The sequence below is a fragment of the Urocampus carinirostris genome, chromosome 19 (assembly GCF_059441175.1).
Source record: "Urocampus carinirostris isolate Australia breed hairy pipefish chromosome 19, RoL_Ucar_1.0, whole genome shotgun sequence".
NCBI lineage: Eukaryota > Metazoa > Chordata > Actinopteri > Syngnathiformes > Syngnathidae > Urocampus > Urocampus carinirostris.
The window spans coordinates 25,968,921-25,983,611 of record NC_142367.1 but is presented as its reverse complement, the minus strand read 5'-3'; the positions used below and the strand labels follow the sequence as shown (position 1 = coordinate 25,983,611).

The 14,691-nt window shown below is 41.7% G+C and overlaps 1 protein-coding gene across 1 annotated transcript in view; it reads left to right on the top strand.

Moving 5' to 3' along the window:
- Positions 1-14,691, top strand: part of pcdh15b (protocadherin-related 15b) — a 247,267-nt gene that overhangs the window by 16,680 nt on the left and 215,896 nt on the right. The window lies entirely within an intron of this gene.

The following is a 14,691-nucleotide window of genomic DNA, read 5'->3' as shown; positions in this document are numbered from 1 at the left end:
GGAATCCGGTCGTCGCTGGACGCGGGAAGCAAGTCACTCTCGTACTCGGATTGCGCTCCGAACGCGGAAGTGGATCTTCCATAGCGAGCGATGGTGGTGTCAGGGAGGGAAAAACGGGTCGGTAGCCGGGACAGAAGAGCAAGGCGTGGTCGGGGTCGGAAACAGGTCGTAAGCCAGGTCGGGAGAGTAGACTTAGTCGGGGGACAAAAAGAGATCATAAGCCAGGACGGGAGAATAGACGTGTTCAGGAGCAAAACAGGTCGTAGCCAGAGACAGACTGGAGCAAAAACGGGACAGGTGGGAGTCAGGGTCGAAAAAGACTTGCTTAGTATTCTCAGAGGTTTGCAGACGCGTTACGTTTCTCACAAGTTTTATTGGAGGAAAGAGAAAAGGCTGCTCCCACGATCCGGTGTTCGCTGGACGCGGGAAGCAGGTCGCTCTCGTACTCTGATTGTGCTCCGGAAGCGGAAAAGGGTCTTCCAGAGCGAGCGATGGTGGTGTCAGGGACGGAAAAAACGGGTCGGTAGCCGGGACTAGGAGAGCAAGGCGTGGTCGGGGTCGGAAACAAGTCGTAAGCCGGGACGGGAGAGTGGATGTAGTCGGGGGACAAAAAGAGATCGTAAGCCGGGACGGGAGAATACACATCTTCAGGAGCAAAACGGGTCGTAGACAGAGTCAGGGTTGAAAAAGGCTTGCCTAGTATTCACTGAGGTTCAGAGACAGACTGACCACAGGGGATTGACAGGACTGGGTTCAAATAGCGACAGGGAGCCAATCAGAACCCGAGCAGTTGGCGCCAAATGAGCGGGCACAGGTGAAGTCGTAAGCCGGGACGGGAGAATAGACGTCTTCAGGAGCAAAACAGGTCGTAGCCGGAGACAGACAGGAGCAAAAACGGGACAGGTGGGAGTTGGAGTCGAAAAAGGCTTGCCTAGTATTCACAGAGGTTTGCAGACGGACTGACAACAGGGGATTGACAGGACTGAGTTCAAATAGTGACACGGAGCCCCGGCGGGTGGCGCCAAATAAGCCGGCACAGCCGAGTCACATCATGAAAATGTTCTATATTTAACACACCTTCATTTACTCAAATTGGAAGTCAAAAGTTGAATTTGAAAGAAGTGTGTTTAAAATAAATGAATGATTTTGAGCCCAAGAGAAGCGATTGCCTGTGGCGCCGGTAAAGCTCGGCCATTTGCTAGAACATTAATATCACATTTATCGGCGGGTCCTTCAGATTTATCCGCTTGGCATTTAGCCGACACGAGTGCGCTGATATTCAGCTCCAAGAGAGCATCGAACGCACTCGTGTGTGCGCGGCCGGGGTTTTTTTTTTTTTTTTTTTCAGACGTTTCATTTCTTTTCTCTCTATCCATTAATTCTAAAGCACTATGATAGCGCCAGCCACCTCGATTTACTTTCTCTTGACGGGGCCTGAATTCTCAGGATAACCTAAATACAGTGCTGCACTTGACAGGTCTTTTATACAGAAACGGAAAGTTGTCCGGGTGAACTTTTTTGTCGAGGTATTCGGCTCGCAAATTGGCCGAGTTGGCAAAAGTGAAGAAGAGTTGAGCAGGGAAGACACCGGCTATCGATTCCGGGGGGGGGGTTCGAATTCATGGGGGGGAACAACTAATATTACCCCCCAAAAGCCCACCCAGCAAAAGCTTACATCGGGTTTCATTATTCTAGTTTCGTTTTTCCCCTTGATTACCTTTTTAAATTCCTGGGTGTGCACATCGACGACGACCTCTCCTGGTCTGCAAACACCAGAGCGGTGGTAGGGAAGGCCCAGCAGCGACTCAATTTCCTGAGAGTGCTCAGGAAAAACCATCTAAAACAGCAGCTGCAGGTGTCCTTTTACAAAGCCACCGTGGAGAGCATTCTAACATACTTTATTACGGCGTGGTATGCTGGGTGCACAGCAGCAGATAGGAAAACGCTCCAGAGGGTCATCAAAACCTGCTTTTAACAAAGGGTAAAAAAGAAAAAATATGCTTAAAAAATCATAAAAATATGTAAGGTTTCCAACAAAAAACGTGCTAAGTATAGCCAGAATCTAGAGTAGTTTTGCATTGATTTAGCAGAAGGTGTAGAGGAGGGAGGGAGTTCAGAGTCCTGATGAAAGAAGCTGTCCTTGAGCCTGCTGGTTCTGGCTCTGAAACTCTCTAGTCGTTTCCCCGATGGCAGCAGGTTGAGGATTTTGTGCGATGGGTGGGTGGGGTTACTCTAACTTGATCAAGTTAAAGTAACCCTACCCAACCCTGCATGTGCTAATGAAAGAGAGATAGCTATATAGAGAGAGAAACAGAGATATATATAAAGAGAGAGACTGAGATAAATAGAGAGGGATAGGGATAAAACGATACATATAGAGAGAGATAGAGAGAAACACAGGTATAGAGAGAGAAGGAGAGACATTGAAATGGCACGGTAAAAAAAGGATTTTTCTTTTTAAAGCGCATTTTTACCTCAAATGTAAACATTTTCCGTTGCGCGCCACTTTGTATCGAGGCTTTACGGTACCGCTCCTCCTCCTCTGCTCTGTATGACCGCGCAGCGGCGAGGAGAAGAGGGGAGATCTGAGGTTTAACCCAGCCAAAGAAACACCAGCGCCCGATAATTGAAAAAATCTCGTTCTTTCCAGCCAGCGTGGCCAGATGACTGTGCAAAAAATGACCATGCTGTTTGTGCATTGTGCCTCGCAGATCAAGTGTTAAACGTCATTACGAGATGAAACATCAACATGAATTCAAGGACTAGTCTGACAAGGCGGATACATTAAAACGCGCCTTAAGGATTGTTTGTTGGTCATTACTTTTGAGTTCTTTGAGTTCTGATATGAATTACTAATCCCAAGAAAACTGCGTGCTTGGTCCAGGCGATTGAGCAGTTCTCTGAGTTCCTGTTTTTCTCCTCAGCGGAGGTTAGTGATGTGGTCCCCCCCAATGCTGACGACCTTCATATTGGTGTAGGGCTTAGGTCATGGTCCTCTCCAGGAAGTTCAGTTGGAGAGAAAATGGAGCCGTGTATCACACCGACTGTCTTCTGAAACTATGCTCCAATGTTTGAGTAGGGCATACAAACTTATTTGGTTCCTCAAGCTCAAATTAATGATGCTGGTCAGGACCTTTCTAGCTAATGAGCAGTTAGCTATCCAGGAACCTTATCATAGTCGAAGGTCATGGTAGTTATTTCTGTTGCACTTTGCACAACTTGGTGCATCTTATTCCGCTCTACATTTTAGTGGAATTCAATAAAAGCAGCCGCAGTGGTGTCGACTATGTCACGGTTGCCATGGCGCCCAATTGGCCCCGCCCATGTGGCGCCAGCTGCAGCTCATTAACAGATTGGCTTTCCGTCTTTTTAAGCTCAGTGCGCTCTCTCTTACTTTGTCGGTCCGTCAACGAACCTCTGCCCTGCAAGACGTGGGTTCTGACTCGGTCCTGTTTTCCTGTTGGTATTTCCAGTCCGTATTGTTCCCGTTTATTTTTGTCCTGTTTACTATCGGTTTCCAGTTTCGTTCCCGTCTATTTTTGTCCTGTTGATTATTCTCTCCAGTTTTCGTTCCCGTCTTGTTTGTCCTGTTTATTTTCGATATCCTGTTTCATTATCTATCCTGTTTGTCCGTCCTTTCCTGTTATCAACTCGGGCAAATGGAATCGATCTCGTCGGTCTTTGGCTTCCTGCCTAACGTGCATGACTCCCCATTTCCCGTGAAATAAAAGGCTTGTGTGAGAATGTCACGCGTTTGGGTCCTGATCCTGTTCTGGTTCCTGACAGCCTATGCAGCTCTAACTTCACAGGAATTCTTAATCGGGTGCAGGAATTCACCAGAGCAGCGGAGCATTTGCCGTTCCACGCCGCAGGGCCCATTGTGCGGTTTGCCTCGGGATTATACGTAGCCAATCGAGGCAATAAATAGCATTTTAGTTTTTCGGTTACAACGATTTCCGGTGAGAAAAAAACAAATCGTGCTAAATTGGTTCAGAGTTGACGTGTGTGAATCCTCACACACCAGCTTCATTAAAAATGTACCAGTACTGGCGTCATTACGGGACCGGAAAATGTGGAAAAAATATCATTTCTCGGCCAATTAAAGGATAGTACTCCGGCTCATCGTACACGAGGGCCTGAAACTGCTGGGAACATTCTGGAACTGCGGCTCATTAAGGCAAAATCTCAGCGCTCGGGTTGAAATGAGGAAAGTGCCGGCTGCCTCGTTACAATGCAGTTGTGATTTAAGGTACGCGTTCATGTCGTTTCACAAAAATGCTCGGAACTCAAAACGTACCCTCCCAAATCCCGACTGACTGTGATGTAATTGCCGATATTGAGTGGTGGCCTCCCCATAATGAAAAAGGAATGCATATTTTTAGGGGTAGGGTTACTTTAACTTGATTACTTTCAATCACTTTTGGATTACTCCAATAGCAAATATGCTAATAAAAGACAAAATAAACTAAATATGAATCAAATGACTCCATTTTGTGCAGGCTTGGGGAGTAACGGAACACACGGAACGGCAAAAATGATGTTGGATTTATTTTCATTTTGTTTCTGTCGCATTTGATGTTCGTTTTGCCGGAGATCAAAGAGATCAAAGCCAGGAGAGAAAGCTTACCATGTGTTGTGAGTCATCATTTTAGTCATATTTAGTTCCTTTTGTCTTTTATGAGCATATTTGGTATTGGAGTCATCCAAAAGTCTTTGAAAGTAATCCAGTTAAAGTAACCCTACCCAACCCTAAGCACATTATATGCTCCTCGTGGGAATACAGTATTTACCGTAAATTCCGGACTATAGAGCGCACCTGATTATAAGCCGTACCCACCACATTTTAAGAGGAAAACCGATTTTGTACATACACAAGCCGCATCTGTATATAAGCCGCATGCGCCCACATTCAAACATGTAACACAAAATGAACCCAAACCCGACTTCAAGTCCCGCGATTGAAACTAAATGTCCTTTATTAAAGTCCACAGTCCAAAAATCGCAGCCGGCAAAATGAACAGAAAATGATACCGATACTTAAGGTTTGGTGCAGACCTGCAGAGTCCGGGTCCCGTGGAAAGTAATCCAAGGAAAAAAGTGTATATTTCCAAAGGTAAGGGTGGGAAAAATATATCAGATGAACACATTTACTCACGCAACTCTTTTTTTCTTTAACCAACTTCTTCTTTCCTTGTTTGTCCCTCACCTTTAGCAGTCCCCACTTGAACTCGGCACCCCACGTTTGTTCCGCCCCTCATTTTTAGTTCACTCGTGCAAATCAGAATAAGTGTCTAAAATAAATACAAACAAATACATTACAAAAATATACAGTTGCAAATACATATTATACATGGGTTACACATATTTACAAAGAAAGACGGTACACCGAGAGAGTTTTCAAAGCTTTAATAATAATAATATAGCTTTGACAGGGCAGTTAATGGTAGCATCATTCGAGCGCCGCTGGCGGCCGTTAGAAAAATGACATAAATTGGCCGCATCACTGAATAAGCCGCAGGGTTGAAAGTTAGGGGAAAAAGTAGCGGCTTATAGTCCGGAATTTACGGTAATAGTATTTGTGGTTGGTAAACTCGCAAAAAACAGGCTTTATATTGGCAATCTCTACTATCATCATCTATACGTAATATAGAATAGAATAGAATATGCCTTTATTGTCATTGTTACAACATGGGATATGCTGTGACAACGAAATTGGACGACTCCAGTTCCACATTTACAGTGAGGATAAGGAAACAAAGAGATAAAGGAACAAAGAACTAACTGTCTTTGTTGTAAGTAGGCTTTGTTTTCCTTAGGAGGGGGGGTGAGGGGGTTGAGGAACAAACAGAGTTGGTGGATACAACCGGAATGTTTGATATTTGATCTTTCATTACACATAGTCCAGTGTTTTTCCCTAATTGCTCAGTCCACATATTGAATGGATTTGGGAGTACAGTCCATAAGCATGCCCGATTAAATGAAAATATTTTTTTTTCAGTAGGGCTGCCTGTGCTGCGCCTCAGCTCTAATTGAATACAACTAAAATATGGAGCGAAAAAAAGCAACAAGTTGAGGAAATAGCAAAACAAAGAACGAACATGACCTTTGAATATAATGAGGTTCCCGTATAACAAACTACTCATTAGCTATTAAGGCCCACTAACTGACTAGCCTCATTAATTGGAGCTTGCCGATATTAATATTGTATGATATGATAAACAGTCTTCTGTCTTTTCAGTCAAATGAGATCCATTACTTGATCCAATGACGCTTAAATTTAAAGAAAAAAGTTTGCATTTCACCCAGAGCGATATAGCGGGTCGGACCAAATAAGCATGTCCTCTACACTCTTCACCTTTCGTGCTTTATTTTGCCACCTTTTTATTTTTTTTAATTTTTTTTTTGTACTATCAATATTTGAACTGAACTGAACAATAACACTAAACAAAAATGTGTAAACCAGGGGTGTCAAACTCATTTTAACTCGGGGGCCACACGATAGAACAAAAATTCTGTTGGGGGCCGGACTAGTAGATTAAAGAGAAGGGAAGAGAAAAGAAAGAAAGAAAGAGAGAGAATGAGAAAGAGAAAAAGAAAGAGAAAAAGAAAGAGAAAAAGAAAAAGATAGAGAAAGAGAGGACGAAAGAAGAGAAAGAAAGAAAGAAAGAAGGGAAAGAAAGAAAGAAGAGAATGAAAGAAGAGAAAGAAAGAAAAGAAAGAAAGAAGAGAAAGAAAAAGGAGAAAGAAAGAAGATAAAGAAAAGAAAAAAAGAGAAAGAAAAGAAAGAAGAGAAAGAAAGAAGCGAAAGAAGAGAAAGAAAAGAAAAAAAGAGAAAGAAAAGAAAGAAGAGAAAGAAAGAAGCGAAAGAAGAGAAAGAAAAGAAAAAAAGAGAAAGAAAAGAAAGAAGAGAAAGAAAGAAGCGAAAGAGAGAAAGAAAGAAAGAGAAAGAAGAGAAAGAAAAGAAAAAACAAAGAGAAAGAAAGAAGAGAAAGAAAGAAGAGAAAGAGAGAAAGAAAGAAAGAGAAAGAAGAGAAAGAAGAGAAAGAAAGAAAGAAGAGAATGAAAGAAGAGAAAGAAAGAAAAGAAAGAATAAGAGAAAGAAAAGGAGAAAGAAAGATAAAGAAGATAAAGAAAAGAAAAAAGAGAAAGAAAGAAAGAAGAGAAAGAAAGAAGAGAAAGAAAGAAGAGAAAGAAAGAAGAGAAAGAAAGAAGAGAAAGAAAGAAGAGAAAGAAAGAAGAGAAACAAAGAAGAGAAAGAAAAGAAGAGAAAGAAAGAAGAGAAAGAAAGAAGAGAAAGAAAAGAAAGAAAAGAAAGAAGAGAAAGGAAGAGAGAGAGAAATAAATACAAGTACAGTGCCTTTGTGAGAGGCACCTGGCTTTCTCAACATCATGTTGACATAGTTCAACCTGCAGCTTGTTTTTCTCTTGCGCTTCTCTGAGCCTTGTCTCGCGGGCCGGATTCAATCCCTTAGCGGGCCTGATCTGGCCCGCGGGCCGCCTCTTTGACACCTGTGGTGTAAACGGATGGATGGACTGATGGGTGGATCCATCTATCTCTCTGTCTCTCGGTTTCTTTTTTGCTCTTTATCTCATTAGCACATATGCTCCTCATAGGAAGACGGTATTTAGTAGTGATTGTGGTTGGTAAACGTGCAAAAATAGGGTTTATAAAAGCAATCTTTCGATATTTAATGTCATGGAATAATATATTAGATAATACATTTTAAAATAACATTACACAGATCTCATCTCATCTCATTAGCTGCACCGCTTATCCTCAGTAGGGTCGCGGGGGTACTGGAGCCCGTCCCAGCAATCATCGGGCAGTGGGCGGGGGACACCCTGAACGGGTTGCCAGCCAATCGCAGGGCACACGGGGACGGACAACTCACTCGCCCATTCACACCTAGGGACAATTTGGACCGGCCAATTCACCTGACATGCATGTTTTTGGAATGTGGGAGGAAACCGGAGCGCCCGGAGGAAACCCACGCAAGCACGGGGAGAACATACAAACTCCGCACAGGAAGTCTGGAGCTGGATTTGAACCCACGCAGGAGGTTTCCATGACACGAACTGTGCCGCACATGCGCTAACCACTGCGCCGCCGTGCTGCCCATTATATTATATTCATTCATATCAGAACTCAAAGAACTCAAAGTAATAACGTCGATTTTTTTTTATCAACACCTAGAGGCAAATTCGTTTACTGATTGCAGTAAACAATCATTTGTTTCAACCCTCACGATTTTCAAAATTCAAGCCAGAAAAATCCCTACATATGTTAAAAATATTGACTTTTCAGTATAACAAATGAACTGCAAATTACAATAAGAAACTAATCAGTTTAAAAATAAAAGCTATTCGTTACTTACTCATTAGCTAGTAAGACCCTAATTCCCACTGACTCTTCAAAAGAATGACTTCAATAATTGGAGCTCGCATATCCAATTAATTTGTATGTGCTCAACTCGAAAAATAGTGCGTCTCTTCAGTCAAATGAGATCCATTACTTGATTTAATGTTATAAATTAGTGGAGTGACACAAATTGTGATGAAATATAAAAAAAAAAACTAAGTTTGATTCCGCCTATTACCTGGAGCAATAACAACACTGAAAATGTGTAAATGGGTGGATGGAAGGATGGATCTCTTGGCCTCCCGGTTTTTTAACCCCCGACCAGTGTTCCCCCTAAGCTGTGCGCAATTGCGCACTGCTCGCACATTCTCAGTGCACAAGAAAATCTAGCCAGCGCACAAAAATCAGGGCTCAAAATTACTCATTAAGAAAGGACTTAAGTCAAAGTTACAGTGCATGAAGGTAAAAACACACGGGTTCCCCTGACGTTGTGTCCTAAATGTGGTATTTTGAAGTCGAGTCGAAGTAGAACGAAGTTGAGTCAAGTTAGTAGAGTTTGTCGAGAACCGGCTTCTTCGGCTCGGCTCACTAAAAGGAACCGGCCCCTTCGGGTCCTAAACGGCTGTTCAGGTTGTTTTTGCTTCTTCCATCCCTATATGACCAAATATGATGTAAAATTATGCACACAATGACTTAAAGGAAGGGGGGGAATAGGACAAAAAAGAAAAAAAAACAAAATGAAAAAGTAGTCAAAAGCTGAGAAAAAAAAAACAAAAGGAAGAGGAATAAAGAAGGAAAAATTTATAAAAAAAAAAGCCAGGAAAAAAAGAAATGTAGGAAAAAAGTAAATGGAGAACTAATCTAAAAGTGATCCTTGAACTAATCTATGTGCCACAAAAACAAAACCTTGTGAACAAGTGAACCTAGCTAGCACCTCCAAACCGCTAATCCACAAACTCTTCACCGGGCGGCAAAAGTCGTAGACCCCGGAGTTGACTCGTAGACTCAAGACTTGAATAGCGTTAGCAATAAGCATCTGCGCTTTTGGAAGCGCCATTGTTTACTAAGCGCACGACGAGCTTGGCTCGCCGGTGTCGCCGGCTGTCAATTACCGCAAGCGTGAAGCGTCACCTGTTTGCCAGCCGGTGCCGCCGCCGGGGAATCGTACGTGACAGACTTTCGAAAATCTTTTTGTTCCTGGATCCTCACAAGGATAGCCTGGCAAATTGTTGCTGAAAGTTGACTATGCACACTAAACGACCAACCCGATGCCGTATTTTCCGCACTATAAGGCGCACCGGGTTATAGGGCGCACCCCGAAAAAATCGTTTTTGGGCCTATATTTGACATACATTAGGCGCACCGGATTATAAGGCGCTACAATGGGAACGTGGACAAAACAGTCAGATGATTCAGTCCAACTGATTACCCCCTTAACATTCCCAAAGCTTGCAAAGATGCAAATACGTGTCTCAGACATATACGGAAACAGTGTCCGTACGATGTCACTCAAATGCATCGTTCCATCATTCCGAAGGGTAAAGTCTTGGGATTCAAGAAATGCCAACCATTCCTTAGTATCTATTTTCTTTTTCGCTCGCAACTTTACCGTGCATATGACAATAAACACTTGGAATTGAGTTGAATTTAAAAATAGACACTCCATTGCATCCATTATCTGCACCGCTTATCACAGAAACATCGAGTTCAGTCTGAAACAAGATACAGGGACAATATAAAACCCAGGGTAGCTCACCGAAGTCGTTGTGTTCATAATAATGTGCAGCCAATGTCCTCTTATATCCGTGAGGGTAGTAAATCCAGGAGAATACAATATTTACAAATACAGAAGAGAAAAAAATGCTTTATCTATGCCGTCAGCCACATGCTATACGCATTCATCTTTTTCGGCCAATTGCAGGCTTTATTTCGCCGTTTCAGCCAATGCCAGCCTGTAAATGATAAAAAGGATCCGCCCCTTGACCTCAGAATAACTTGAGCCAATAGTGATCGATTCAAATGATGATTGACACATTGGTTAGCCAATGAAACGCCGGTAAATAAATCCCAGCATACACCGCGTACGACATGGCGTTCGGGGGAAAATCGAGTCGGCGGGTGCAAGTTAGTTGGAAAACTTTGCCATTTAATATTGATCCATAAATAAGGCGCACTGTATTATAAGGCGCATGCTCAGCTTTTGAAAAAAATAAAGGCCTTTAGGTGCGCCTTATAGTGCGGAAAATACGGTAACCTCTACTTGGTTTGAAATTGTTGCGATTTGATACGGTTTGGGTAAGTGTGGTGCGATTCAATGACAATAAAGGTATATTCTATTCTATCTATGTAGGCTGCTTTTCAACCAAAAACGAGTGCTAAATGCACAAGGAAGAATACAAACTATGGGGACTCAAAGTGACCAAAACATAAGCAAATGTTACCCTCAATTTTTTGGCCTTTTTTTTCACAGTCACACTGGATTTCTTCTGGGAAGAAAATCAAAACTTGGCTATAAACAAGGTGTACGAACCCTGGAATTGGTTATTAAGTAATCCAGGTGGTAAAAAAAGTACTTTTTAAATGAAGTACCTACAAACTAAGCATTTGGTTTCCAGTTTTTGCGCCCAACACTGTTCACCAACCAGGGTTGGGTAGGGTTACTTTAACTGGATTACTTTCAATGACTTTTGGATGACTCCAATACCAAATATGCTCATAAAAGACAAAAGAAACTAAATAGGAATCAAATGATGACTCACAACACATGGTAAGCTTTCTCTCCTGGCTTTGATCTTTTTGATTTCCAGCAAAACGAACATAAAATGCGACAGAAACAAAATGAAAATGGAAGGAAGTTCTTCTATTAGAATATACCGCTTGGAAACGCTACCTTCATTTTTGCATAACCCAAAATAAATGTCCATACATGATGCATAATACAGCAAGAAATACACATATTTATTCAATGCGCGGTTTATTAAGTCAAACTACCGGGAAACATGGCAACAATTTCAAGCGTTTTTAAGCACTTTGTCCCAAATTCAAGCCATTTTCAATCCGTGAAAACACATTAAACGACCAAATTTTTCCAGGATTTCAAGTACCCATACGAACCCTGATTAGAATCAATGCAAAATGAACTCTTAGCAGTTATTATTATCAGGGTTGGGTAGGGTTACTTTCATGGGATTACTTTCAATTACTGTTGGATGACTCCAATATCAAATATGCTAATAAAAGACAAAATAAACTAAATATGACTAAAATAATGACTCACAACACGTGGTAAGCTTTCTCTCCTGACTTTGATCTCTTTGATCTCCGGCAAAACGAACATCAAATGCCACAGAAACAAAATGAAAATGGAAATCCAAACATCATTTTTGCCGTTTCGTGTATTCCGTTACTCCCCAAGCCTGCACAAAATTTAGTTATCTTATTCATATTTAGTTTCTTTTGTCTTTTTTTTGCATATTTGGTATTGGAGTAATCCAAAAGTAATCAAGTTAAAGTAACCCTATCCAACCCTGTTCACTTATATCTCAACTATTACAAGATATACAGGGTTGGGTAGGGTTACTTTAACTTTTTTTTCAGAGCTGTTACTTTTTTCTTTTTGTTCTCTATTTACTTTTTTTCCTTTGTTTCTTTCTTTTCCTTTTTCCCGTTTTTTTCTGGATGTTTCCTTCTTTTTTCTTTTCCTTTTGTTTCTTTTTTTCTCAGCTTTTCACTACTTTTTCATTTTGATATTTTTTTTCTTTTTTTTCTATTTCCCCCCCTTCCTCTAAGTCATTTTGTGCACAATTTTACATCATATTTAGTCGTGTCGGGATTAAAGAAGCAAAAACAACCCGAAGAGCCGTTTGGGACCCGAAAGAGCCGGTTCTCTTTAGTGAGCCGAGCCGAAGAAGCCGGTTCCCGACAAACTCTACTGACTTTACTCAACTTCGTTCTACTTCGACTCGACTTCAAAATACCGCATTTAGGAAACAGCGTCAGGGGAACCTGTGTATTTTTACCTTCATGCACTGTAGCTTTGACTTAATTCGCTTCTTAATAAGCAATTTCGAGCCCTGATTTTTGTGAGCTGGCTAGATTTTCTTGTGCGAACAAAAACAAGGAACGATTCGAGGTTACCGATACCGGCACCGGAGAGTATCCGACGTGACCCGCAGACAAGTGTTAGGACGCCGCTGCTGTTGTTGACAAATCCAACACTAAGCCCCTCGACGGGGGTCGGCCTTCGGCCGGCGTCTGATTGGGCCCCGCCGACACTCACAGGGACAGGGAGCCCGACGAATGGATAAGCCGGCACGGTGGCAGAGTGGGATGTGCTGCTGATTTTGTGAGCGCTCAGGTCAACATGCCGTCGCCTCCGGAGACGCATCAATCCAACACAAGGTCGCACAGTCTCTTGTCGCCCAACCTTTCCTTTTTCTGTAAATCCCAGGACTTACCGATTAACTCACTCGATGCCAAACTTTTCCATCATTTGGGAAGTTCTGGTATCAGAATTGTTATTTAGTTATATAGTGTTAGGAATTAAATATTAAAATGTACCGTTTACCAAATTAATCGAGTTATCTGACTCCATTAACCAAACACAACCTACATTCACCTAACAATGCGCGTTCATTCTTGATGGTAAAATGAACAAGAGACCGGCATTTCCACACGGGGGCGGATTTATTTTCTTTAAGTATTTAACTAAGTGAATTCCATCGAATTAGCCGAATTAGTGTCTCTCTTTGTCGAGGGTCTCTCTCGATTGTCCCTCTCATGATCTCCGGTTCTTCTTCCCACGTCTTTTCAAGTTTTTATTCATTCATTCAAATTGTTGACTAGTCGACTTAAAAATGACGTGACACTGGTTTCTGGTGGCTCTGCCATTGCATTTCTTCTTGCCTCGTGATAGACAGCAGCTGACTTTAGTTTGTATGGCGTTTCTCGTTTCTTGATGGAAAAATTAACATTGGCATATTTACCTGGAGGCAGATTTAATTTCTTAAACAATTTAACTAAGTGAACTCCATCGAATTAGCCGAATTAGTGTCGCTCAAATCTCTGTCAAGCCTCCTCTCTCGATCTTCTTCTTTCTCTCGGCCCACATTTTTACACAAGCTGGTGTGCCGGCTCCTCCCATGGGCGTGCCAGGAAAGCCCCAACGTGGGGTCCACCATCTCGGGGAAAAGCGTCCCAATATCTGAAAATCTCATAACAAATCAACAAAATTTAATTTCTAATTTCTTCAGTGTCTGTAATAAGTCGAAACATAACACAGGAAGTGGTAACAACGGCAATAATTCCGGCACGAAAACACGGCGGAGATATTCTTCAGAACACCGCGAAGGCAAGGAAAACACGCGTGTTGAAGCAATTGATTCGACAAAAGAAAATAAACAAAAGAATACTAGCAAGAAAAGGACTTTTCTGCAAAAATGGATTAAATTATATTCCTGGTGACGCTATGAGGAGGATGATAATGGATTGGACTTTGAGAAAGCATTACAACTATGGCGAGACAGCAAACCACAAAGAATATATGAACTGAAAAATTTGAAGTAATAACTGCAAACCTTTTTTTCTTTTTTCCGTGTTTTTTTTCCTACTTTTTTTAAAAATTCCTTTAAAAAAATCTCATTGTGTTTATTTTTTCCGAGCTGTTACTTTTTTTCTTTTTGTCCTCTATTTACTTTTTTTCCTACATTTCTTTCTTTTCTTTTTTTCTGGCTTTTTATCTAAAATTTTCCTTCTTTTTTTCTCTTCCTTTTGTTTCTTTTTTTCTCAGCTTTTCACTACTTTTTCATTTTGGTACTTTTTTTCTTTTTTGTTCTATCCCCCCTTCCTTTAAGTCATTTTGTGCATAATTTTACATCATATTTGGTCATGTTGGGATGAAAGAAGCAAAAACAACCCCAAGAGCCGTTTAGGACCCGAAAGAGCCGATTTCTTTTTAGTGAGCCGAGCCAAAGAAGCCGGTTCTCGACAAACTCTACTAACTTTACTCAACTTCGTTCTCCTTCGACTCGACTTCAAAATACCGCATTTAGGACACAACGTCAGGGGAACCCGTGTATTTTGACCTTCATGCACTGTAACTTTGACTTCTTCTTAATTCGCAATTTTGAGCCCTGATTTTTGTGCGCTGGCTAGATTTTCTTGTGGGCTGAGAATGTGCGAGCAGCTTAGAGGGAACACTGGTTGGAACCCATAGATTTTTGAGCATGCGAGTCCCTGGGACCCATCACTTTTCACAGGTTAAATCAACACTGCCTTTGTTTTAATTAAAGAGTCAGAATCCCTGGTCCGCACCAGTTCTGAGCCAGCTCCAA